The following is a 25,982-nucleotide window of genomic DNA, read 5'->3' on the forward strand; positions in this document are numbered from 1 at the left end:
TCCTATGTTAAGCCAAGGCAAATTATTTTTCACTTTTTAGTTACAATCCCATAATTTAAGAGTAGCAACACATAGATTAAGTTTCACAGTTACATTTTAACTATTTTCTAATATTTCTTTGTTTATACTTGATTAAAGCTAATTTTAAAACATACACTCTGACAGAAAAGACATCTGAGAAACAAAATAAGCAAATTTGTTTTCCATTTTGCACCTGCCCCCCCCCAAAAAAAAGTCTCAAGAACCAGAACTGGGTAAGAACAGTGATAAAGGGACTCAATCTATATATTCATGACTTTCTTTAAAATTCATTACAAACAAGTTCAAGCTGAATATTGGTAAAAGTTCTGAAAACTCCAAAATTACTGCTTGCCCTGAGGAAGAGCTCCTACATGGTAACTCTAAAGAGGGATGAACAAAAAAGGAGTGCCCTCTAGTCTGATGAATCATGTCCCTGATTGTGAGGAGAAAAATGTATCTGGAGGGTCTAGCTCTGTGGCAGTCCAGGCAGCGCCTGAACAGAGGAAGCCCATGTCAAATGTCTTTTTATTCCATTCACACTCCAGGTCCCTGAAATACACTTACCAGTCATCTTCTAAGCTTCATTTAAATTAAATCAGACTATAAAAATGATAACAAACCAGACACACAGCTTGTTTCTAACACAGATGATGAAAATTTTTGTTATGATATAGAAACTGAAAAAGCAAGGAACCCAGTAATTATGATTGAAATGAAAGATGATTAAGAGTTTGACATGCAAAAGGAAAAATATATAAACCCAAATACCACTAATTGGAAATTAGACATTAGGCATTGGTCTCAGTCTAGAGATCCAGAAAGTCTTTTTGATTTGTGGTTTACCCACCCCAAAGAAATGAAGCACATGATTCAGATAGAAAGTCACAGTATTTCTGCTCCTACAGATACTTATAAAAACAGAAAACCAACACAGTGCTTATTCCAGAAGCCGCTGTATGACAATCCCAGTGTTAATAACTACAAAAGCATGAATCTTGAATTATAAAATGCGGGTTATTCTTTGCCACATAGTGAGAGAACATCAAAAATATAGCTAGAAGACTTACAGCAAGATATTCCAAGGTCACTAACATAGCACATGTATACATATGTAACAAACCTGCACATTGTGCACATGTACCAGAACTTAAAGTATAATAATAGTAAAAAGAATGAGGTAGGCATGTTACAAGTAGAGTTCCTGGCTTTGGAGAAAGAGAAAGTCCAACTTCAAAAAGACAGAGGTTCACTTGCTGCTTCTTTTTTCTCTTTATCAATTATTTGATTTAGTCAAATTTTCTATTCAAGAAAATCTCATGTGTACAGTTACAGCGGGGTTTTCTAAATGTGTAATTATGTGTCAAAGTAGATTAGTCCTGCTATCTAAACAACGGCTCTGGAGAATGTTCTCATAATGTTTCTTCATTAATCAACCTAAGTCTCACTCTCAGTCTTCCAAGTGGCATATGAGCTGGGAAACTAATTCAGCCATATACCATGTGACCTTCTGAACCAGATCAACATAAAGAAATTGGTAAAGAAATAAGCTTTAGATTCTAGATTCTTTTTTCTGTATTCATTTAGGGATGAATTACATTTATTTAATGATAGAATGGGAATACAATGGGAGGGAAGCAATGACTGAGATGAGCCACAAAAACACGTCTAGCCTTGAGAGTTGCAATGAATATTCCCAGGCAAATGAGTCTGTTTAATGTGTTTTCATGCACGCCAGTTTATCTGCTTAGCTCAAACTGTTTGAATTTATAGTTCCATCATGGTTATTTCCAATATTTTGAAAACAAATATATACTTCCACATATTTTAAAAAATCACCACTCCAATATTTCTGTTGAATCAGACCTTACATTATGTTGTTTAATAAAGTATGTTAAGTTTTGGCATGTATGATTTTTATCATGTAAGAAAGAAGCATAATTTCTTGGCTAAAAATTTAGCCTTTGACTCTTTAGTAGAAAGTTGAGTTCTGTACATTGTGTTCTAAAGATAGACAAAAATCTAGAGATTTTCTTCTTTCAAAGTAAAAGCAGATGAGGCCTTTTCCCACCCTCTGAGGTGTTAAATTGCTTTGCTCAAGTTAGACTTTTAATATATCTAATTTGATAAATTTATCTGGTAATTTATGTAATTCAGCAATATGGAATTGTATCACGCTATTTGGTGCCGTGAAATGCTAGGGAATGCCACCTCAAGAGCTCTGGATGAAACATTTCATATGTCTTGGTTGGTTTGACTCCCATTTTCAGTAGATAATGGGGCTAAAGTAGATAACTGTACCGTATGTTTTCCACCTATAAATGCTTGTGGTAATTGAATGTGAAATCTGGGAAGCATCTCGTTTTCCAGAATTCTGCACTAGAAACTCAGCAGTTTCACTCTGCTTCTTGTGTTGTGGCAAACATTGGTTCCCATAGTTCAGGGAGAACTTTCACTTTTTTGATATCCCAGGATCCAAAAAAAAAAAAAAAAGAGATAAAAGGCAGTGGGGAAAAGAATAGCTCAGTGCAGAAAAGGGATAACTTCTTTACTCTTCCTGAAGGCCTACAAGGTCACATCCTCTTAATCTGGCTATTTCATGTAAAATCCAGGTGGCAATGACAGAAGATATATGTCATGTCTGTGTCTTTTTATTTCTCTGTTTCTGCCAGTCAGATAGCATAAACGTTTATATCAGATAGCAAAGAGTGGATGCAAATAAAAGCACAAAATGGAGAAGAGTCCTTTTTGAAATTTTGGAAAATTATTCCATTCACTCAAACAGAAATGAGCAGACTTGACAAAAATTTCAATGATAAAATGATAAGTATCTTATAATTATTATGTATAATGATAAAATTAAAGTAAGCACAAAATACTTTTATCATTAAAATGGTGATAGTTAACCTGAATCAAGTGAAAAAATCAGGGAAAAAGTTTTTTATTGAATAAAATAATTATTATTATTCATATTACTTTTATTAAAGGTCAAAGAAGGAAATAATACAAACAAAAGTGAAAAACTACAACTATCAGAAAATGTATGTCATAGTACGTCTTCTGCTGCTGCTGACAGATTAACCAAAAAGAGAAAGCTTGGGAAAACGTATCCTCAGCAATTTCCCAAGAAACTGAAGGAAGAGCATGATAGGTAAGTAAGCCTATAGCAGTGTGTTTTTGTTTGTTTTTTTATTTGTTTGTTTGTTTTTTTCTGAGATGGAGTTTCTCTCTTGTTGCCCAAGCCGGAGTGCAATGGTGTGTTCTCACCTCACTGCAACCTATGCATACTGGGTTCAAGTGATTCTCCTGACTCAGCCTCCCTAGTAGCTGAGATTACAGACATGTGCCACCCTGCCCAACTAATTTTTTGTATTTTTAGTAGAAATGAGGTTTCACCATGTTATCCAGGCTTGTCTCGAACTCCTGACCTCAGGTGTTCTGCCCACCTCGGCCTCCCAAAGTGCTGGGTTTACAGGAGTGAGCCACCGTGACTGGCCACCTATAGCAGCATTTCTCAGCAGATAATTGTCATTGTGCTATAAACTAATTCAAAATTGGACTAATGTTCCTTATGATTAACAAGTTTTATAGTTTTACCAGGGATATTTAGCCCTGCCTGGTAATCAGAAAAATGCAAATTAACATAAAATAAGATATATTTTGTAAAGTCATGCTGATATTGAAAAAGTAATTACTACCATTGAAAATGTGAGGAAAAAGGCATTCTCATACACTGTTGGTATATGAAATTGGTAAATTATTTCTGAAGGGTAACTTAGTGCTGTGTATCAAAATTTCAAATAACCTGACATCCCTTTAACTCAACAACTCCACTTCTGGGACTAGATTTCACAGGAAAACATAACTTGTGTAAACATACACATACTTATTAAGGGCATTAATTATATATTACACATAATGAACAACAGCTTAATAAATATATAAAATATATGTAATAAGAAGGTGAATTGGAAGTATTAAGAAAGAATTATAAAAAGTGTGGGGTAACAGATGTTAGACTCTTTAGCCTAGTTTTAGATGACAATCATCTGCAGATATAGTTTGTGTGAGAGACATCTTACTCTGTAAATCATTTGGAGAGACACCTACAATATTTCATAGAGATGAAAATTTATTTCTAGTGAACTTATACGCTTGTCAATAAATAGTAACTTTAAAAATTTAGTTGATTGTAAACGATCTTTTCTAATCGGGGAGTAATTATGACTGTGTGATTTGAAAAGGTAATTTTGAACTTCTAACTATACTGAATTATTTCCAGTATCCTTTTTTATAATACATACTAGAGTGACTAGTAACAAAAACTTTAGCAGAATATTCTTTCCTTACTACTTTTCAAGTATATGCATTAGTTTGAAGATGTTGAAGTGAGAAATTAAATATCTGAGAACTACAAAGGATAAATAATCCAGAACATAGAAATTTTATTAGGATGATAAAGAGCATCTGCAGAGGTAGATCACAGGATGATCTCTTTGTTTTTTAACAAAATGAATTTTAAGATAAATGTCTTTATCTGCAGATGCATCTTAAGACAAGAAAGTGAAGAAAAAACAAATGTTAATATGCTGTACAAAAAAATAGAGAAGAATTAGAAAGGAAAGAGAAACAATATAAGAAAGAAGTTGAAGCAAAACAACTTGAACCAACTGTTCAATCACTAGAGATGAAACTGAAGACTACAAGAAATACTCCAAATCAGATAAATCAATCTTTGGTAAAAATTCTATATTTTAAACATTATTTTATCAGTGTTACTTATAATATCCTCTTGATGTAATATATAATATTTTGGTATAAAACAAACCAGAAATGTTATCTCATTTTCAAAAAATGAATGATGACACTTACAGGTACAATTATTAATATTTATTATAAATCTTGGCATCCACATAGGATATTATTTTATTACAAAGAGCTTTTGAAAACAATAATATGCCATAATATATACTTAGTGATAACCTATTGATAAAGATTTTTTTCCCAGTAAAATTGTTCCTTGTACTTCCCGCTATTTCATATTGATTAGTGTACCTAATACTATAAAGAGGAAACAAATTATTGCAATCACAAATAATCTCATGATATTCTAAGAAGAGCTCTATAAATTTTATCTTATTTACCATTGGTGTTTTGAAATAAAAGTTTTCTTTCGTATTGATACATTTACACCACAGAAGTAACTGTGATCTGTCAGAGAACTAGAAGTAGCGTCAGAAGTCCTGGGGAAAATCCTGTAGCTTGCTTATATTTTTAACATTTCTTTTTCAAAATTGTGGTAACTAGATGAGTTCATCAATGAATGTATATAGGAGTGACTCGTATAATGTCTAGATTTATGATTTAGTAAATGTAATTCTTACAACTGACTATAAAAGTGTTAAAAGAGTCAAATTGAAATAGAATGTTATCAGTGAAACAGAACTGTAGTAACTCTGGGAAATTTTATCTGTCCAAATACGTGTGAAGTAAGGTTCTTACTATAGGGTGGTGTATGGGTTAGATATCAAAAGTGTAAATGCAATTTTTTGATATATTTTAATTTAGTCAAATTTGTTAATGCTTTAATTTATGCTTTTGAGTTTGTTGTAATTCAGGGAAAGGCTTTTCCAATTCTGAAATTCTTAAAAATTCTCTGGTGTGCGTGTGTGTGTGTGTGTTTACTTTTATAAATTCATTGACTTTAAATAAATTTCTGAACTTTTTGGAACTTATGCTCTATAAGGTTCAAAGTTTTGCTTCAACTTTTTCTCCAGTTGGATATCCACTTACAGTAACCTTTTTAGTATATGGATGTGCAGGTTATTCTTTAACTTCAGAGGTAATCATGATACGTTATTTTATTGCGTACTAGCTAAAACTTTCTTTTGTTTTATTTAGGATTTTCATAATCACGAAGAAATGAAAGATCTGATGGATGAAAATTGCATTTTGAAGACAGATATTGCTATATTCAGACAGGAAATATGCACAATGAAAAATGACAACCTGGAAAAAGAAAATAAATATCTTAAGGACATTAAAATTGTTAAAAAACAAATGCTGCCCTTGAAAAGTATATAAAACTCAATGAGGAATTGATAACAAAAACAGCATTCCGGTATCAACAAGAGCTTAATGATCTCAAAGCTGAGAATACGAGGCTCAATTCTGAACTGTTGAAGGAAGAAGAAAGCAACAAAAGACTGGAAGCTGAAATTGAATCATCAGTCTAGACTGACTGCTGCTATAAGTAAACACAGTGAAAGTGTGAAAACAGAAAGAAACCTAAAACTTGCATTAGAACACAAGATGTTTCCGTAGAAGTAAAAATGAGTTCTGATATTTCCGAAGAAGAAGTTAAGAATGAGTTTCTTACTGAACAACTTTCTAAAACGCAAATTAAATTCAATACCTTAAAAGATAAGTTCCGTAAGAAAAGAGATACTCTCAGAAAAAAGTCATTGGCTTTAGAAACTCTCCAAACGACCTAAGCCAAACACAGCAGCAAATAAAGGAAATGAAAGAGATATATGAAAATGCAGAAGCTAAAGTGAATAATTCCACTGGAAAGTGGAGCTGTGTAGAAGAGAGGATATGTCAACTCCAACATGAAAATCCGTGCATTGAACAGCAACTAGATGATGTTCATCAGAAAGAGGATCATAAAGAGATAGTAAGTAATATCCAAAGAGGCTTTATTGAGAGTGGAAAGAAAGACTTCATGCTAGAAGAGAAAAGTAAGAAGGTAACGAATGAATGTGATCATTTAAAAGAAAGTCTCTTTCAATATGAGAGAGAGAAAGCAGAAAGAGTAGTAAGTATCAAGGAAGATAAATATTTTCAAACTTTTAGAAAGAAAATTTAAACATTTGGTTCTGGATACATGTTGAACTTAGTTGAATATAAAAATCAATGGATAAAAAGTGTGTTTACCATACTGTATAATTCCATTTACATGAAGCATCCAGAAAAGATAAACGTATAGGGACAAAAAGTAGACTAATGTTTGCAAAGGGCTGGGGCTGAAAGCTGGTAGTGACTGCTAATGGGCGTGAGGGATCTTGCAGTGATGGAAATGCTGTAAAGTTGGATTGTAGAGATGGCTGCACAACTCAGTAAATGGACTAAAAAATCTTTTAACTTTAAGTTAAAACAGATACATTCTATAGTATGTAAATTATATTTCAAAAAATCTGTTTTAATAAAAAAAAAAAAGGAAAACCGTGTTTACTATACCAGCTTAGAAACGTGCCTCATTTCTAGGAAATAAAAGGTAGAGGTGAGAGATGATTTACTTTGAGAAAAGACATTGTGTCACCTATGAAATTTTATTAGGCACAGAGTCATATTTTAAGGTAGATAGTTCTGTACTGCTGAAATAATAATTTTAATGACTTTATGTTGCCACATGTTAAGACCATAATGTAAGTATAAATGGAAATGTTTACACCTGAAATGAGTATTTTCAAATTAAAATTTAATTGATTTTCTTTGACACTTAATTCTAGATTTCCCAGATGAACTGAAGTGTATTGCTGTGTCTTGTAATACCTTGCTTTAAGTAGCTTTTTATGTATTTTAGTTGGTATATCTTTGTTATTAATCATATTAATTTAACAAATCTGAAAACATGTCAAATTACATATTTTTATGACTATGTAATGTTTTAAAGGCACCTACTTGTTATAAAATCATAATTTAGGATACATGTGGTAATATTTAGCAAAACTATATTTGGTTTAGTCTTCCCACTGGTATTTATAGTTTACTTTGAATATTTATATTAATAATTAGCTCCTAATTTTTATTTCAAGGCTCAATGACTATCATTGGAATATAATTTTTTTCAGTACAAAGATACTTGTAGCTGCCTGTGATTTATGAGTAAGGCATTAGATCCCTATTTTCAGGCTGAGGGGTGGCAGGCTTCACGTACAGTGGGAATGGAGTAATTACAGGAGGGAGTTGTAGGAGCTTTGAAGTCAGAGAGGGAGGTAGAGACCTGTTTACCTAGGACCTCAAAGGTCTTTGGAATTTTACTTTTATTCTGAGATAGGAATCTGCTGGAAGGATTTGAACAGGTGATTGAATATGTCAGGAACTTTGAGGTTGAGTTGAGCTTCTAAGATGATTGAATGGTGGGATGAATCTGTTATGTAAGTAAGAGAATACCAACTTGGCAGGAAGAGAACATATTGTGCATCCCTCACTGAATTCAGTAATAAATACAAATGTGTACATGTGATTAAAAGAAGGTGAATTGATATGTGTGGTGATAATTTTCAAAGTAGGTATGTTAGAGTTAAATATTATTAACATAATTTAATAATAAGGCAATTTATAAAATCAGTAACAAAAATATTTTCTCAGGTGGTTGTGAGACAACTTCAACAAGAAGCGGCTGACAGCCTAAAAAAATTAACTATGTTAGAGTCTCCACTGGAAGGTATATCACATTATCACATTAATTTGGATGAGACACAGGTCCCAAAGAAGAAATTATTTCAAGTGGAAAGTCAAGTATGTATGGAACTTAGCATGTCAACTGTTATTCTGTAGCTAGTTGAATTACATAACATGTTTTAGGATACTAATTATGGCAGAAGCTTGATTTTTTATTTTCATTACAATGAATTATTTCCATTTTACTATCTCTATAATATACTTTTTTTTATATAGTGACTTTCATTCTACCATTTTGAAAAACCATTGCATACCTTTTCTCTTACAATATGTACCCTTGGAAAAGTTGAGAATTATACATCATTCCTCATAGAAAACTGACTTTTGTCCTGTTAAAACAGTATTTTTAAGTAATTTTTGTATTGCTCTGATGAGGCAGGCCAGATTAAATCAGAGAAGAATGTTTCATGGAATGTTCCAGAAAATTGTCTTATTTCTTCACTTTTGTGAGTGGACACAGAATCTGTGTCTATTTATTTCACAGATTCTAGTTTAACTTGTACAGAAAGGCCATTATACTATTCTTTTAAAAGTGCATGTTTTAGGTTAATTTACAAACTATTTGAAAAGTTAGGCATTTTCTTTATTTATCTTTTATTTAAAATATACTATAAAACTGTGGAAATATTTAAATTTGAGATAACATGTACATCAAAAATTGAGAGTTGAGAAAATTATCTTGATCCTGCCTTTGGATTTTAAAAACAGTTTCACTGAGATATCATTCACATTTCAGAGAGTTCGACCATTTAAAATGTACAACTCAGTATCTATTAGTATATTCACAGCACTTTCATCACCCTGAAAAGCAACCCCACATCTCCTAGGCATGACTGCAGCCTTCCTCCATGTCCCTCCACCTACCTCTGTTGTAGGAGACCACCATCTATCTACTTTTGTCTCCATATGTTTGCCTGTTCTGCTTATTTCATATACATAGAGTTATACAATACGTAGTCCTTTGTGACTGGCTTTTTCACTTAGCATAATGTTTTCAGAATTCACTTAGCATAATGTTTTAGCACACATTGGTAGTTTATTTCTTCTTATAGTTAAATGATATTCTATTCCATGGCTACACTGGTTTTCCATTCTTTCATCAGTTGATGGACCTTTAGGTTAGTTTCCACTTTTTAGCTTTTATGAAAAATGCTGCTGTGAACATTCACTTACAGGTTATTATGTGGACACGGGTTTTTATTTCTCTGCCATTGGACTTTATCCTCAGAGTTAAGTGGGCAGATTTCAGCACTTGTCTTGCTCATGCTATTCTTTCTACCTTCTCAGTTTCTGTTCATCTAGCCTCATTCACTCAGACGTGGCAGACAATTTATTGTTTTCATGAAGCTTTCTCTGACTGTTCTCTCATTGACCTTATGTGTTAGCAATCATTGTCTAGTCTGTGCAGAAAAACTTAGTTCTTAATTTTACATGGCTTTTTTTATGGAAGATAATTTTCTCTCATTATAAATTTGCTTAATGGGGGAATAATATATAATATGTATGCCACCTATCCTTGCATACATTGAAAATATTTTAGCTTAGAAGTTTGTAGCATACAATTCAATACTTTATACCATACCAATTATTTCTTCTTTGAGACCTTGACACAGTAAGGTTTATATTCTAAGTGTGTTTTTAGCAATTATATATCAAATCTAAACCAATTAGTTTAATACAGGAGACTTGTTAAATCACATATTTATGTTTTTCTCTCTATGAAAAAGAATCTAAATTGGCCTTTTTTCACTATGCAGCAGAACTGTATTTCTGGACTGCTACCAGTTTGTCAGCTGAACAGTTCTGGGTGCAGCTTGTCCGATGACAGATAGCAGAGCACCTCAATCTGAGTGCTCAGCAGAGTGCTTGTGAAGGCAGCACCACAGCAACAGTTGCTCAGAGGGAACAGATTCAGGAGCCTTGATTTAGCAATAGAGTCCAGGGTTTTCAGCTCAGTGCCTTTAGCCTGTCTCTGCTGGTCATGTCAGTTATGTACTATTCAATCCAGGAGGTGCTGTTTACATTGTAGTACATACATAGTCATTGCCTAATGAGTCATACAGAGAGAAAAGTAAGTTATAAATTATGTCCCCCATTTGCTGCAACTCTCAGTGGTAAGAATGATTCAGTGCAGCTATAGGAGAGTACTTCCATTGGCATGCCACCTGCCTAAAATACACAATTTTGTTAAGATATACAATAAAATTATTATGCTAATAGCAAATATTTTATGTAGCTCACTATGTTCCACGTAGTCTTCTAAGTGTTTCATGTTAGTCCCCAGTTAAACACCTGGTTTTGGAAGGCTGAAGCAGGAGGATCGTTTGAGCCCATGAGTTTGAGACCAGCCAGAGCAATATAGTGAGACCCTGTCTCAAAAAAAAAAAAAAAATTAAACACTTATCTGAGGCATGGTGGTGCACGCCTGTAGTCCCAGCTACATTGGGAGGCCGTGGTAGGAGGGTCGTTTGAGCTTGGAATATTGAGGCTGTAGTGAACAGTGATCAAGCCACTGCGCTCCAGGCTGGGTAACAGAGGGAGACTCTGTCTCATAAATAAAACGTTTTGTATAGATTCCCATAGAAGTGAGTTAGACATCAGTCATAGAATTATTAGCCACTTTGATGTCTACCTTGGGAGTAAAACATATAATAAGGGGCAGCGTTAAACCATCTCAATCAATAGCCTCCAACTTCTCGAGAAGGTTCTTATTTCATGAATTTCTAAACAAGCGACTACCTGGATTAAGACATTTGGTGGACACCATTTTGAGATGAAGAATCTTGAGTGAGAAGAAGGGAGATCTCTACTTACTGAAGCTTCCCAATGACATAGTTCAGTGTCCCCCAAAAGAAACTTTAGAACAAGACTTTCATCATGCCATATCTCTATGGAAAAGGAATTTCTTTAAAAGAAAACAAAGGCAAACAATTGATAATATGATTCTCATGGGAAAGTTTTTATCATAAAAGAAAAAGAGGGCTGGGTGCCGTGGCTCACGTCTGTAATCCCAACACTTTGGGAGGCTGAGGTGCGTGGATTACCTGAGGTCAGCAGTTCAAAAACAGCCTGGCCAACATGGTGAAACCCTGTCTCTACTGAAAATACAAAAATTAGCCAGGTGTGGTGGTGTGCACCTGTAGTCCCAGCTACTTGGGAGGCCGAGGCAGGAGAATCACTTGAACCCAGGAGGTGGAAGTTGCAGTAAGCTGAGATGATGCCACTGTACTCCAGCCTGGATGACACAGTGTGACTCCATCTCAAAACAAAAAAAAAAAGAAAAACAAAAAAGAGACAAAGTATACTGGTCCAAAAAAGAAGAAAGCAAGAAAAAAAGGACAAAGTATACTGGTTACTATCATAACAGTGAGATAGTCCCCCTTTGAGATTAGAAAATAACAGTATACTCAAAGTAACATTAATGAGAACCAACATAAAATAGACAACATTCACTATCTACAAAAGTAATCTGCACCAATTAGCAATGTATGAGCATGTGGTTGAGAATATTTTCTATAATATGTGTACTAGAAGGAAGAGACCTCAAGAAAATGGTCAGAGCTGGAAATGTAGATTAGGGAATCTAGGTCAAAGTTTTGAGATTTTAGGAGTCCTGAGAGAATTTAAAAAGAGAAATAGCCACCAGGCATGGTGGCCACACCTGTAATCCCAGCACTTTGGGAGGCCAAGGCAGGAAGATCATGAGGTCAGGAGTTCAAGACCAGTCTGGCCAACAAGTTTCTTATATAGGTAAACGTGTTCCATGATGGTTTGCTACACCTATCAATCCATCACCTAGATATTAAGCCCTGTGCACATTAGTTATTGATCTTGATGCTCTCCCTCCTGACCCCAACAGGCCCCAGTGTTTGTTGTTCCCCTCCCCGAGTCCATGTGTTCTTATCGTTCAGCTCCCACTTATAAGTGAGAAGATGCAGTGTTTGGTTTTTTCTTCCTGCATTAGTTTGCTGAAGATATCAGCTTCGGGTTCATCCATATCCCTGCAAAGAGCATGATCTCATTCATTTTTATGGCTCCATAGTATTCCATGGTGTATATATACCACATTTTCTTTATCCCATTATCACTGATAATGTCTATCTGGGTTGATTCCATGTCTTTACTATTGTGAATAGTGCTGCAGTGAACATGCAAATGCATGTATCTTTATAATAGAATAATTTATATTCCAACGTATGGTAATTTTAAATCAGTTTTGGTATTAAAAATCATGCATTTTGGAAAATATTGATAATGGAAAAATCCAAATTCTGCCAAAATATGTTGAGAAAATAGAGGGTAAATATATCTTTTCAAACTTTAAATGCCTCAGGCTCTTAGTTAATCTTCCCCAGATCTGGGAAGACCTAGAAGGGGAGAGATTGGGCTACCTTAATGAGGGCCATTTCAATCTCTTGGCCCTGCAGCAGCCATTTCAAAATACGTCAAAAAATATATTTGGGGGTAAAATATTTTGATTTCCTTCAGCTTCTTCTCTCTGTGATGCTGCACCAGAATCAGATTAGAAAGGAAGCCACATTATAAGTGTTAATAAAACCCATCTGATGAGATTTGATAGTTTGAAGGGTGTGTTTCCCAGACCCTTTAGATAGAAATTGGGGCCAAAGAAAACAAGGTCTTATTCCTCTATATAAATCTGTCAGTGCTTTAAGCAGTGAAAGAAAGATTTTTCATTTAATTTTACAGACTTGATACTAATGAAAAGGATAGCTTGTAAAATATAAATCTCTTTTTCTATAAAAAGGACACGTTGTTGATTCTCTTAGACCTTGAACCCTGGCCAGTGATTTGAAACCAAGTAGTACCTATCTCCAGATCTCTAGTACCAAATTAATTTGGGGTGGGGGGTAACAGTTTTATTGAGAAATAATGAACAGGCTATGCAATTTACTCATTTAAAGTATAGAATTCATTAACTTTAGTATTTTCAGAGAGTTATGCCGTCATCATTACAGTTAATTTTAGAACATTTTCATCACCCGAAAAACAAACCCCACATCATTTAGCCATCTTCACCAGTTTTCTCATCCTCCATCAGCCCTAGGGAACCACCCACCTTCTTTGTATACATTTGCCTATAAGTCTCTGAAATAAAAAGCAAGTGGTCTGCTGGGACTGGCTTATTTCACTTAGCATAATTTTTCATGCTGCATCTGTGCTGTAGCAGGTATTCATGCCGGGTTTTTGCTCCTTAGTTCAGCTACATCTGGGTTCTTCTCTCGTGACCAGGAAAAATTAAGCATGCAGACACATTGAGGAGGGCAGAATTTATTATGTGAAAGGACAGCTCTCAGCAAAGAGAGGGGTCCTGCAAAGAGGTTTCCACCTCACAATTGAATACCAGGATCACATGAGCTGAAGCGGCCAGGCTCCTCCTCTGCATAAGGCGTGAATTCCTGGTGACTCCACCCCATCCCCCCACTGCATGTGGGCCTCCGGTCTGCTGTGGGCATGTCCAGGCAAGACAAGTCCAGGTTCCCTTATCTGCACATAATATCTGGTGTAAACACTTGTGGGGCTGGTTGGAGATTCTCCAGGGACCCTTCTGTATCTGCCTAGGCATTTTGCTGTCTCCTCCTAATACGGTATCTGTACTTAATTTCTTCTTATTGCTGAGTAATATTCCACTGTATGTATACATCAAACATTTCATTTATCCATTCACCAGGTGATGGACTTTTGGGTTCTCTCCCACCCAAAGGTGACAGACGTTCTGGTTCTTTCCACTTTTTGACTCCTATTAATAATGCTGCTGTAAACATTTATGTATGAGTTTTTGTGCATGCGTATGTTTTTACTTTTCTGGAACATATACTTATGACTGGAATTTCTGTGTCATATGGTAACTTCATGCTTAACCCTTTAAGGAGCTGCCAGTTTGTTTTCCAAAGTGGCTGCATCACTTTACATTCCCAGCAGCATTAGATAAGGGTTTTAATTTCTTTACATTTTTCCTAACACTCTTTTTTCTTGAACAAAGATTTTATCCTGTGGTGTGAAGTGATACCACATGTGGTTTTGATTTACATTTTCCTAATGACTAATTACATTAAGCATCTATTAATGTGCTTATCCATCTTTATATCTTCTTTGCAGATATATCTATTCAAAATCTTTGCCCATTTTTTAAAATTGGCTTATCTTGTTATTTATTAATTGCAAGAGTTATTTATATTTCCTATATATGTAAGTCCCTTATCAGATACACGCTTTTCAAATACTTTCTTCTACTTGGCGTCTTACCTTTTCACTCCTTCATACTGTCTTCTGAGGCACAGCAGTTTTCAATTTTGAAGTCCATTGAATCCATTTTTCCTTTGGAGTCATAGCTAAGAAAACACTGGCAAATGCAGTCACGAAGATTTATGCCAGTGTTTTCTTCTGAGGGTTTTATAGTTTTAGCTTTTACAGTTAAATATTTTATTTTGAGTTAATTATTAAATAAGATATTTGGTCAAACTTTATTTATTTTTTGCTTATGGATACCCAGTTGTCCCAGCACCATTTGTTGAAAAGACTATTCTTTTCCCATTTTGTTCTTTTGTTAAGCTTGTATAAAATCAATTGACTGTAAAAGTGCAGGCTTATTTTTAGATTGTCAATTCTTAGCTTGTTTATGTCTATTCTTATGTCAAGGCCCAATCGAATTGAATGAGAAGTTTTTTTCAATCATGTTGCATATTACCAGTTGTCTTATATCATAATAAAAATTAAATTTAGTGGAATGTCTGTAACTTCACCTTTTGTGTCACAAAGGAGTCTCTGGCCAGCTTATACCTTACTTCCTCTAAGACATGATCAGACGCCAGGCTTACAAGACACACTTAATTTCTTTTTTTCTCCATTCAAGCCTTTAGTCTCTTTTCCATTGCCTCCCACTATAGTTATATTTTCAGTAAGTTTTGGTTACAGGATCTGCTGACATAGTCTAATATTCAGTGCATTATGTTTTACTAACTCATTATAATTCATAGAACCTTCCATAGATGTTTATCATCTAGGAAGGAGAAGTTTAAGTCTGAGCCACCAGCTTTTCTCAGTGGAAATCAAGTGAAGTCATCATCTTGCAGTTTACAGACCCTCTTTCCTCCTGGTAGCTAGTTCTCTTGGGTAGCACTGTGGCTAATCCTTTTCTTAGTGCAGATCTTGCATTCTCAGAAACCACAGTTCCCTGCATTGACCTCCCTTTACTGAAACAGAGATGCACAGCTCTGCTTTCTAGCTCAGTAGAGGATTCTTGGAATAAAACGTTTAACTCATTCCAAGAAAAAGTCTTAGGAGTGCAGCACTTCAAAATCAGATAACATTCAGGCAATTTATCAGAGACACATAGTAGATTAGTATTTTGACTTTCAAAATTTCAGAGCCAAGTTGTGTGCTATAGAGAAGCATTGTGGCATAACATAGAGATGGGATGGTCTTAACTTCTCCATACAAACAAGCTTGGAGTAAGGTAAAGGAGAAATTGCATTTGTGTCTTAACACTCAAAAACACACTATGCTTATTTTACTTCTGTGAAGAATAAAAATCATTCCATAATATTCTCCTTATTTCCTCATTTAGAAAAGAAAATGAAAATTGAATACTAGGTTGATTAATAAATACTCAAAACTTCTTCTTTTAGAATTTTAGTTAATTGAAATCAGGTAAATGTCTGATTTTGCCTATGTCACCCAGTATTTCTAGGTGTTTTTCAAATCATACATCTTCTTGCTTCCCAGTCTTACTTCCTAACTTGAGGGGAAATTGTAAGAAGACACCCTTGCCTTGTTATCAGAGTTCATAATTGAAGGAGTTTTAGGAAAATTCCTCCTCAGCAGCTTATGTCTCTCTCCTGGTTATCTACTGCTTCTCAATAATGTTTGACATCAATAAATAAATATCAACATTTATTAGATCCTGCTTTAAAGGAGACTCTTTTCTGCTGCATAAGTTATGTTTCCTGTTGTCTCTTTTTAAAACTTATTTTCCTAACAATTACCCAGAGTCTTGTGGCTTGAAAGAAAAACATTTATTTTGCTCATGAACCTGTGGTTTGGGAAAAACTTGGCCAGGACAGCTTGTCTCTGCTCCCTTCAGCTTCCCTAGGAACAGCTGATCAGTTGGGGAAATGGAATCCTCTGAAGCTTTGGTCACCCACTTGTTTGATGGTTGATGCTGGCCATCGGCTGTAAACTTGGTTGGGACAGGCAGCATGAACACTGACACAGGCACTTTCAGGCTCTCTTTGTGGCCTGATGGCTCTCACAATTGGGGCTGGGTTCCAAGGAAAACAGTCTGAGATAGGGAAGCCACATGGTATCCCTTTCACTACATTCTACTCATTAGAAGGAAGTCAGTAAGGCTGGCCCATATTCTGTTTTTTAAATGGGATGAATGTAGCTTCTCTTTTGTTTTAATTGACACATATATACATAATTATGGGCTATAGAGTGATATTTTTATACACGTTTATAGTGTGTAATGATCAAGCTAACTAGCACATTTACTACTTCAACCATTTTTCATTTCTTTGAATTGTGAACATTCAAAATTTTCTGGCTTTTTAAAAATATACAATAAGTCATAGTTAACCATATTCACCCTAAAATGCCGCAGAACACCAGAACTCACTCCTCTTATCTAACTGTAATTCTGTATCCATTAACCAGCCTCCCCTCCCCTACTTCTGTGAGCTTTTTTTTTGTTAAGAGACAGGGTCTTGCTATTGTAGTCTGGGCTCTGGGCAACTGTAGTCACCCAGACTGGAGACAGTGGTTTGATCATAGTTCACTGCAGCTTCAAACTCTTGGGCCCATCTGATCCTCACACCTCAGCCTCCTAAGCAGCTGGCATTATGGGCGTGCACCATTGCACATGTCTGATTTTTGACTTTGTAGAGATATCTCCCTATGTTGCCCAGGGAGCTCTGGAACTTTTGGCCTCAAATGATTCTCTTGCCTTGGTCTTACAAAGAGCTAGGAAATTACAGGCATCAGCCATATTGCCCAGCCTTCAATTTTCCTTTAGCTCCCTTATATGAGTAAGAATGTGCAGTATTTATCTTTCTGTGTCTGCACTTAACATAACATCCGTCAGACTGATCCACGTGGCCACGAATAACAGGATTTAATTCCTTTATACGGTGAATAGTATTCCACTGTGTTTGTGTGCCACAGTTTTTCGTCCATTCATTTGGTGATGGACATGTTGGTTGATTCCATACACAAGCTGTTGTGGATAGAGCTACAGTAAACATATGAGGACAGATATCCTTTTGATCTATTGTTTTCTTTTCTATTGCCTGAATATCCAGTAGTGGGGTTGCTGGATCCCTCGGCAGTCCCATTATTAGTTTTTTTGAGAAAACCTCCTGTTGTTCTCTATTGTGGCTGCACTAATTTACCTTCCCACCAACAGCATGTAAGAGTTTACTGTTCTCTGGAGCCTCACCAGCATTTGTTATTTTTTTGTCTTTTCAATGACAGCAATTTATTCAAATTGAAGCAAGATTATATCACATTGTAGATTTGATTTGTATTTCCCTGAGGATTAGTGATACTGAGCATTTTAAAATTTATTTATTGGATATTTGTATTTCTTTTTCTAAAAAAAAGTATAGTTAGATATTTTACCCAATTTTAAACTCAGATTTTTTTTACTGTGAAGTTGTTTGAGTTTTTTTGTATATTTTGTATATTAGTCCCTTATTAGGTGAATAGCTTGACAATATTTTCTCCTATTCTACAGGTTTTCTCTTCACTCAGTTGTTTGCTGGACAGAAGCTCTTTAGCTTAATGTAGTGTCTTTTGTCTATGATTTGTTGTTTGCCTATGCTTCTCATGTCTTACCCATAAAAATCTTTGTGCAGACTAATGTCCTCAAGCATTTTCCCTATATTTACTTAGAGTAGTTTGATAATTTTGGGCCTTATATTTCAGTCTTCAATCGATTCTGAGTTTATGTTGTTATATGGTGTTACATAGGAAGCTAATATCATTCTTCTCCATATGGATATTTAGTTTTCCCAGTGTCATTCATTTGAAGAGGCTGTCCTTTCCCCAGCGTATATTCTTGGCATGTTCGTCCAAAATCAGTTGGCTGGAAATATGTGGATTTATTTCTGGGTGCCGTATTCTATGGTCTTTACCCCAAGAATCATTACTTCTTAAAATGCAATTCAAATTAGCATGAAACATTTGCAGTTTAAGGAAAGGCTTATAGCATCAGAGTCCTTAATCATAGATTTCATTATTTTGTGGTTTTTTTTGAGATAGGGTCTTTGTCTGTCATCCAGGCAGAAGTGCAGTGATAATAATTCACTGCAGCCCTGAACTCTGGGTACAATCCATCCTTTCACCTCAGTATCCCAACTAGCTGGGTCTACAGGCATGAACCACCATGCCCGGGTAATTAAAAAAAATTTTTTTTTCTAGAGATGGGGGTCTCACTATGTTGCTCTGGCTGATCTCAAATTCCTGGCCTCAAGTGATCTTTCTGCCACAGCTTTTTAAAGTGCTAGGATTACAGGCATGAGCCACCATGCCTAGTATAGAGTGTAATATCATTTTCAAAGTCTTATTCCTAGACCCATTTATTGACTTTGGCCTAAATAACTCAATATGATATCTCTGAAACTTTTTTTGACATACTGTGGGGAATGATAATGAAGGAAGGGGGTTAGACACTTTTTACTAGGAGATAACTTTGTGCCATTTAAGGAGGAACAAAAATGAATTATCAGAAAAATAAAAGTAAAATGAAGTACAAAAATTCTGTGGCAAAGATGATGATAGTAAAGAATATATTTTTATGACTCATGGTAGCTTTAACTTTGTTCTTAAAATTCTGAGTAATTTAAGGTTTCACATTTGAAGAATCTGCTGCATTACAGATAACATTTTATTGCAAGTAAATGCATTTCAAAATTTGCTATTGATTTTGTATTAGATTATTCTCAGCCTACTTCATTATCAAGCTATACTATTTTATTCATGCAGTTTGATGATCTTATGGCGGAGAAGGAAGCTGTATCTTCAAAATGTGTCAATTTGGCTAAAGAGAATCAAGTTTTTCAACAGGAGTTATTATCTATGAAAAAAGTACAACAGGAATGTGAAAAACTTGAGGAGGATAAAAAGATGTTGGAAGAAGAAATATTAAATCTTAAGACACATATGGAAAACAGTATGGTAGAACTTAGTAAACTACAAGAATATAAATCAGAGCTAGATGAAAGGGCAATGCAGGCAGTAGAAAAATTAGAAGAAATCCATTTACAGGTAAGTTGTTTAAATCAGGTAAGTTTACTTGTAATGTGCTTTCATTTATTTCACTGCAAATTATATTTTGGAGATTATATATATATATATATATATATATATATATATATATATAGTTTCCTCTGCCTCTCTTGTAGCAATCTGCTTTGTAGAGTTCTAGAAAAAAAGATATCTGTTTTTTCTTTTAAATATTTAAATTTCCATTATTATTATTATAACAAAATCAATCTTTCAGAGTAATGATTCTCATTATGGAGTCATTTGATGATTAAGACCAGTTGGCATAGGAAAAAATTGTGATTTAGAAATTATGTGATAATTATGAATTGGTCTTAAGCTACAGTGTTCATTGATCACTTTTTAAAACTATGAATGGATTCTATTACTTTTTATATGACCAGATTACATTAATACTAGCATAATTACGATTTCAAATTTTTACAAATCAGACTTAATTCTGAATTCAGTTATTAGTTTTGATATTGCTGAAATATTTTAAACTTCATCCTCTTTTTTAACATATTCAAAAATACTCTTTGAATCACTGACTCAAAATGAAAGGCAACAAACATAATAATTAGGTTATAATTGTTTTAAAAGTGTATTCTTTTCCTCTGTTTTAGGAACAAGCACAATATAAAAAACAATTAGAGCAGTTAAACAAGGATATAATACAGCTTCACTAAATAAGAAGGAACTCACACTTAAAGATGTGGAATGTAAATTCTACAAATGAAAACTGCTTATGAAGAGGTTACAACTGAGTTAGAAGAATATAAGGAAGCCTTTGCAGCAGCATTGAAAGCTAACAGTTCCATGTCAAAAAAATTAACTAAGTTAGTCAAAACATACACTCATAGAAAATGAATTAAGCTCATTAATTTGTTTCAAAAGCATAATTTTTAGTGAGATGGCTTCAGGAGATTAGAAGGAAGTGAATGCTAATTTGACAATGTAATTTTGAAAAATAATGTTAGTAAATAATTTTACCTTTAAAATGTTAGTCAAAGATAGTTTTTGTCTCTCCTCTCATTTTTTTTTTTTTTGCTTTTGTATGGCTTTTTTTCCTGAAAAGTCTCATGTAATTAACCTGATCTGTTAGTTTTTTTCACTAAGTATTTTTGAAGCTTTATAATTAATGAAGTGATCTTGTTATAAAATTACTTGTCAGAATTTCCCTAAATAGAAATATTAATGTGTTTAATTTACTTTTCAGTGGATCACAACCTAAATGCAAAGTGGTACTGCTACTCTGGGCACAATTGTTTTTGATTGTGATCTTTAGTATCATCACCAGAGGGTGCCTCAAGAAAGACTATTTGTGTAACATATTCAAGATGTTGCAGAAAGGCACCCTTGTGAAATAGGGAATAAATATCACAGGAATTTAAAGAAGTGTAATTCACAAAGCGGTTAAAAAATAACACCTTGTTCAGCCTGAAGCGGTGTGTGGAAGGCAGAAAGAACATGCCCCACCTCCAGGGCCTTGGTCACAGTGTTGGGGGCTAATTGCCTTCAGAGATGCTTTTGTTCTTTTTGATCACCAACCAGACAATCTAGTTCTCCCCTAGGAGTTGTTGCTCTGAATTATTCCTCAGTGCCAAATGTTTAATTGGTCCTAGATAATGGGTGAAATGTACAAGAGTGAAATCTAAAACTGGTTTACTAAACACAAGTATTCCTAGATTTTTTTTTTCTTTCATTTTAGTTTTCTTAACCTACATTAAGGAGTACAACATGATGTTTTGATATAATTATTTCTAGTGAAGTGGTTCTTATAATCAAGCAAATCAACATATTCATTTTCCCACATTATTACCCTTTAAATACAAGTATTTCTAATGGAATCTTCAGAATCTTACAAGTAGAGCCATTTTAGAAGGCAGGAAGTTTTACCTGTTGAGCCATACATCACTGATAGCCATTTCTCTTCCCTGTCTACTTTGTTTGAACTGCTTGTTCGGTAGAAATCACCTTAGAAACAATGGTGCTTCTTTAGAACGATTTTAAAATTATAATTCCTTACAACAGGTATGCTCTTACACACATCTTCTGTGTGAAAACACTATTTAGTGGGTAATTTGGTTTACTCTCAGGGTAAGTTTTTAAAAACTGCAAGTCATTAAGAATCATTTAAGGAAAAATGAAATATTAAGCATTTGTCTTTGCTATCTTTACAGATCGAATAAGAAAATAGCAATGATCAGTATCAGCTCTTTATGGAGAAAGAGCAGGTGAAATATTTTCTCAGCACTCTTCCTACAAGGCGAGGTCGAGAGTCACCTTGTGTTGAAAATCTTACTAGTATAGGACTCAAGAGAAAATATATTTCCCAAATGCCCGTAAGAATTCCTACTTCAAACCTCAGACATCAAATAACTGCCAGAACTACTTGACTGAGGTTAGTTATATGACCGTTTCTCTTTAGGGTTTCATTTCTCTAGCGTAATTCTTGTTTATAATTTGGAGAAATACTGAGTTGTTCTGTTGACTTTTGCATGTGAAGTAAAGATCATAATTAGCTGTGTTAACACAGAAAGGAAATGGGAACTTTACATTTTTTAATTCCCTGGAGCTCTCATTTTCAAGAGATATCCATTTGCTAACTTTATTCAATAAATGTGACTAAATTGACACGTTTGAAATGTCTTTAAAAGCTGCATTTCAGTTAGGTTTTAGAAAAATTGCATGTTATTGCCTGATAACTGATGATATACTTTGAGATGCTTTGGCTTACTCTCTAATTGATTGTAGTTTAGCTGTGGTTCACACCACATTTTTTTTTCTTTTTTTTGAGGCAGTGTCTCACTCTGTCACCCAGGCTGGAGTGTCTTGGTGTCATCTCCACTCACTGCAACCTCCACCTCCCGGGTTCAAGTGATTCTCCTGCCTCAGCCTCCTGAGTAGCTGAGACTACAAGCACCCACCATTACACCCAGCTAATGTTTGCATTTTTAGTAGAGACAGGGTGTCACCATATTGGCCAGGCTCTTCTTGAACTCCTGACCTTGCGATCTGCCTGCCTGAGCCTCTCAAAGTGCTGGGATTACAGGCATGAGCCACCGCACCCGGCCCATGCCACTTTTAAAGTTTATTTGCACCAGCCAGGTGTGGTGGCTCATGCCTGTAATCCCAGCACTTTGGGAGGCTGAGGCAGGTGTATCATGAGGTCAGGAGTTCAAGACCAGCCTGGCCAAGATGGTGAAACCCCATCTCTACTAAAAGTACAAAAAAAAATATTAGCCTGGTGTGGTGGTGGGCACCTGTAATCCCAGCTACTAGGAAGGCTGAGGCAGAGAATTGCTCGAACCTGGGAGACGGAGGTTGCAGGAGCTGAGATTGCACCACTGCACTCCAGCCTGGGTGACAGGGCAAGACTCCATCTTGAAAATTAAAAAAAATTTTAAAAAGTTTATTTGCACCATCTCAATTCTTCCCACTCATAATCACAACTGAATGATTGGCATCCAAACACTTTGCCACATATGGATGTTTATTATTTAGTAGAATCCAAAATAATTGCATTTTATGAATTAAACAAAACACTAAAATATTCATTTCCATTTTTATGTTAAAAGCTTTGTGCTTGGCCAGGCATGGTGGCTCACACTTGTAATCCCAAAATTTGGGGAGGCCGAGGCAGGTGAATCACCTGACGTCAGGAGTTTGAGACCAGCCTGGCCAACATGATGAAACCTGTCTCTAGTAAAATTACAAAAATTAGCAAGGCATGTTGGCAGGCAGGTGTAATCTCAGATACTCAGGAGCCTGAGGCAGGAGAATCACTTGAACCCAGGAGACAGAGGTTGCAGTAAGCCAAGATGATACCACTGCACTATAGCCTTGGTGATGCAGACTCTGTCTCAAAACAAAACAAAAAAAGGTTTGTGCTTTCCTTACATAAGAGTACATCATCTGACTATAAAAATCCTGGAAGAAAACCTAGGAAATACTCTTCTGGCTATCATATTTGTCAATTAATTTATGGCTAAGTCCTCAAAAGCAATTGCAAGAATAACAAAAATTGACAAGTGTGATCTAATTTAGCTAAATAGCTTCTGCACAGCATGAGAAACTATCACGGGATTAAACAGACAGCCTAAAAGAATGGAAGAAAATATTCACAAAGTATGGATATAGCAAACGCCTATTATCCAGAATCCATAAGAGACCTAAACAAATCAACAAGCGAAAAATATATAAGACCATTAAAAATGGGCAAAGGACATGAACAGACAGTTCTCAAAACAACACACGTAAGTGGCCAACAAACATTAACAAATGCTTACCATTGCTAATCATCAGAAAAATGCCAAACAAAACATCAATGAGATACCATTTCACACCAGTCACAATGACTTTTGTTAAAAACAAATAATAAATAAAAACTTAAAAAAGGATGTTGGGGAGGCTGTGGAGAAAAGGGAACACAAACCGTTTGTGGCAATGTAAATTAATTCAGCTACTATGGAAAGCAGTTTGGAAATTAAGAACTAAGAATGACTGTTGGATGCAGCAACCCCATTACTATACTAGGGGTATACCGAAAGGACAATAAATCATTGTAACAAAAAGATGTATACACATGTATGTTCATTGCAGCACTATTCACAATAGCAAAGACGTGGAGTCAATCCAGGTACATCCAAGGTAGATTGAAAATCCAAGGTAGATTGGAAAATTCCATATATACCATGGAATACTATGCAGCCATGAAAAGAACAAAATCACGTCATTTGCAGCAACATGAATACAGCTGGAATCCACTCTCCTAAGCAAACCAACGCAGAAACAGAAACCAAATATCTCATGTTTTCACTCATGTGGGAGCTACATATTGGGTGCACATTGTCATAAAGATGGGAATAATAGACACTGGGAAATAAGAACGGGGAGGGACAGAGTGGGCCAGGGTTGAAAAACTACTTCTTGGGTCCTATGCTCACAACCTGTGTGATGGGTTTAATTGTACTGCAAACCTCGGTATCCCTCAATATGCCTTTGGAAGAAACTTACAGAGGTACCACGTTAATTTAGAATACAAACTAGAAAAAAAAAGAAAAGTTTACTATAAGTAGAGAACAGAAATTTCTTTTTAAGATAAAATTTATTGAACTAAAAAATGGATTAAACTTTTATAAAGGCAGAGTTTTCTAAGAATTTCAAAGCAATGCATTCATTGCAAAAGATGGCTTTAATTACTTAATCTTTTTTTTTTTTTTTTTTTGTGAGACAGGGTCTCACTCTGTCACCAGGCTGGAGTGCAGTGGTGCAGTCTTGGCTCACTGCAACCTCCACCTCCTGGCTTCAAGCAATTCTCCTGCCTTAGTATCCCAAGTAGCTGGGACTACAGGTGCACATCACCACGCCCAGCTGATTTTTGTATTTTTAGTAGAGATGGGGTTTCCCCATGTTGGCCAGGATGGTCACGATCTCCTGACCTTGTGATCTGCTTGCTTTGGCCTCCCCAAGTGCTGGGATTACAGGTATGAACCACCATGTCTGGCCATTGTTTAACCTTTGTACTAATAAAACACTACCTTTCTAAAATCATGTATATGCAATAGATCAATATTAACTGCATTTTTGTCAGATTACTCTAAACAGCATTACACATATACATCCTCTGTTATCTAAACTTAAAATGAGTAGAAATTTTATTTTATTTATGTGATTATTTTTCTATTTAAGCAAACTTCAAGTTATGTCTAGTCACTAAAAATACTAAAGGCCACATTTTGTAAGTGATACATGATTTTCATGATAATGTTTCTTGTTTAATTTAGACATTATTATTTTTTTTTTTACTTATTTTAGATGGGGCCGGACTGTGTAGAATAAATAATTAGAGAAACAAAGAGAAGTACGTTGACAAAATTTATTAATTAAATTTAGGTTTATTTTAGAAATAAAGTGTAAATAGCAAATGGCATTCCTTTTCATTCTTGGGTTAGTAGATACTACATCAATATTTTTTTCTTACACACATCTAATGAAAGATGTGAAAACAAAAACTTTCACAGAGAAGACTGTACTTATGCACCATAAATTCATCATGTTCCAAAGCTTAAACAGTTCCCAAGAAGTCTGTGCATCTCTTTTTCACTGGCTCTACACTTTCTTAAGTTTTGCCATCCTCATGGAACTGTCAGCCAGCACACTGAAACGATTCTCAGAAAACAAATGTATCATCAAGTTCTCAGGGTTTCAGTAGA

At 35.0% G+C, this 25,982-nt stretch overlaps 1 pseudogene; it reads left to right on the forward strand.

Annotated features, from left to right (window-relative positions):
• The first annotated feature begins 3,090 nt into the window (after positions 1–3,090).
• Positions 3,091–25,982, forward strand: part of LOC134808418 (ankyrin repeat domain-containing protein 18B-like) — a 28,464-nt pseudogene continuing 5,572 nt past the window's right edge.

Source organism: Pan troglodytes, chromosome 15, assembly GCF_028858775.2.
Source record: "Pan troglodytes isolate AG18354 chromosome 15, NHGRI_mPanTro3-v2.0_pri, whole genome shotgun sequence".
NCBI classification, from domain to species: domain Eukaryota; kingdom Metazoa; phylum Chordata; class Mammalia; order Primates; family Hominidae; genus Pan; species Pan troglodytes.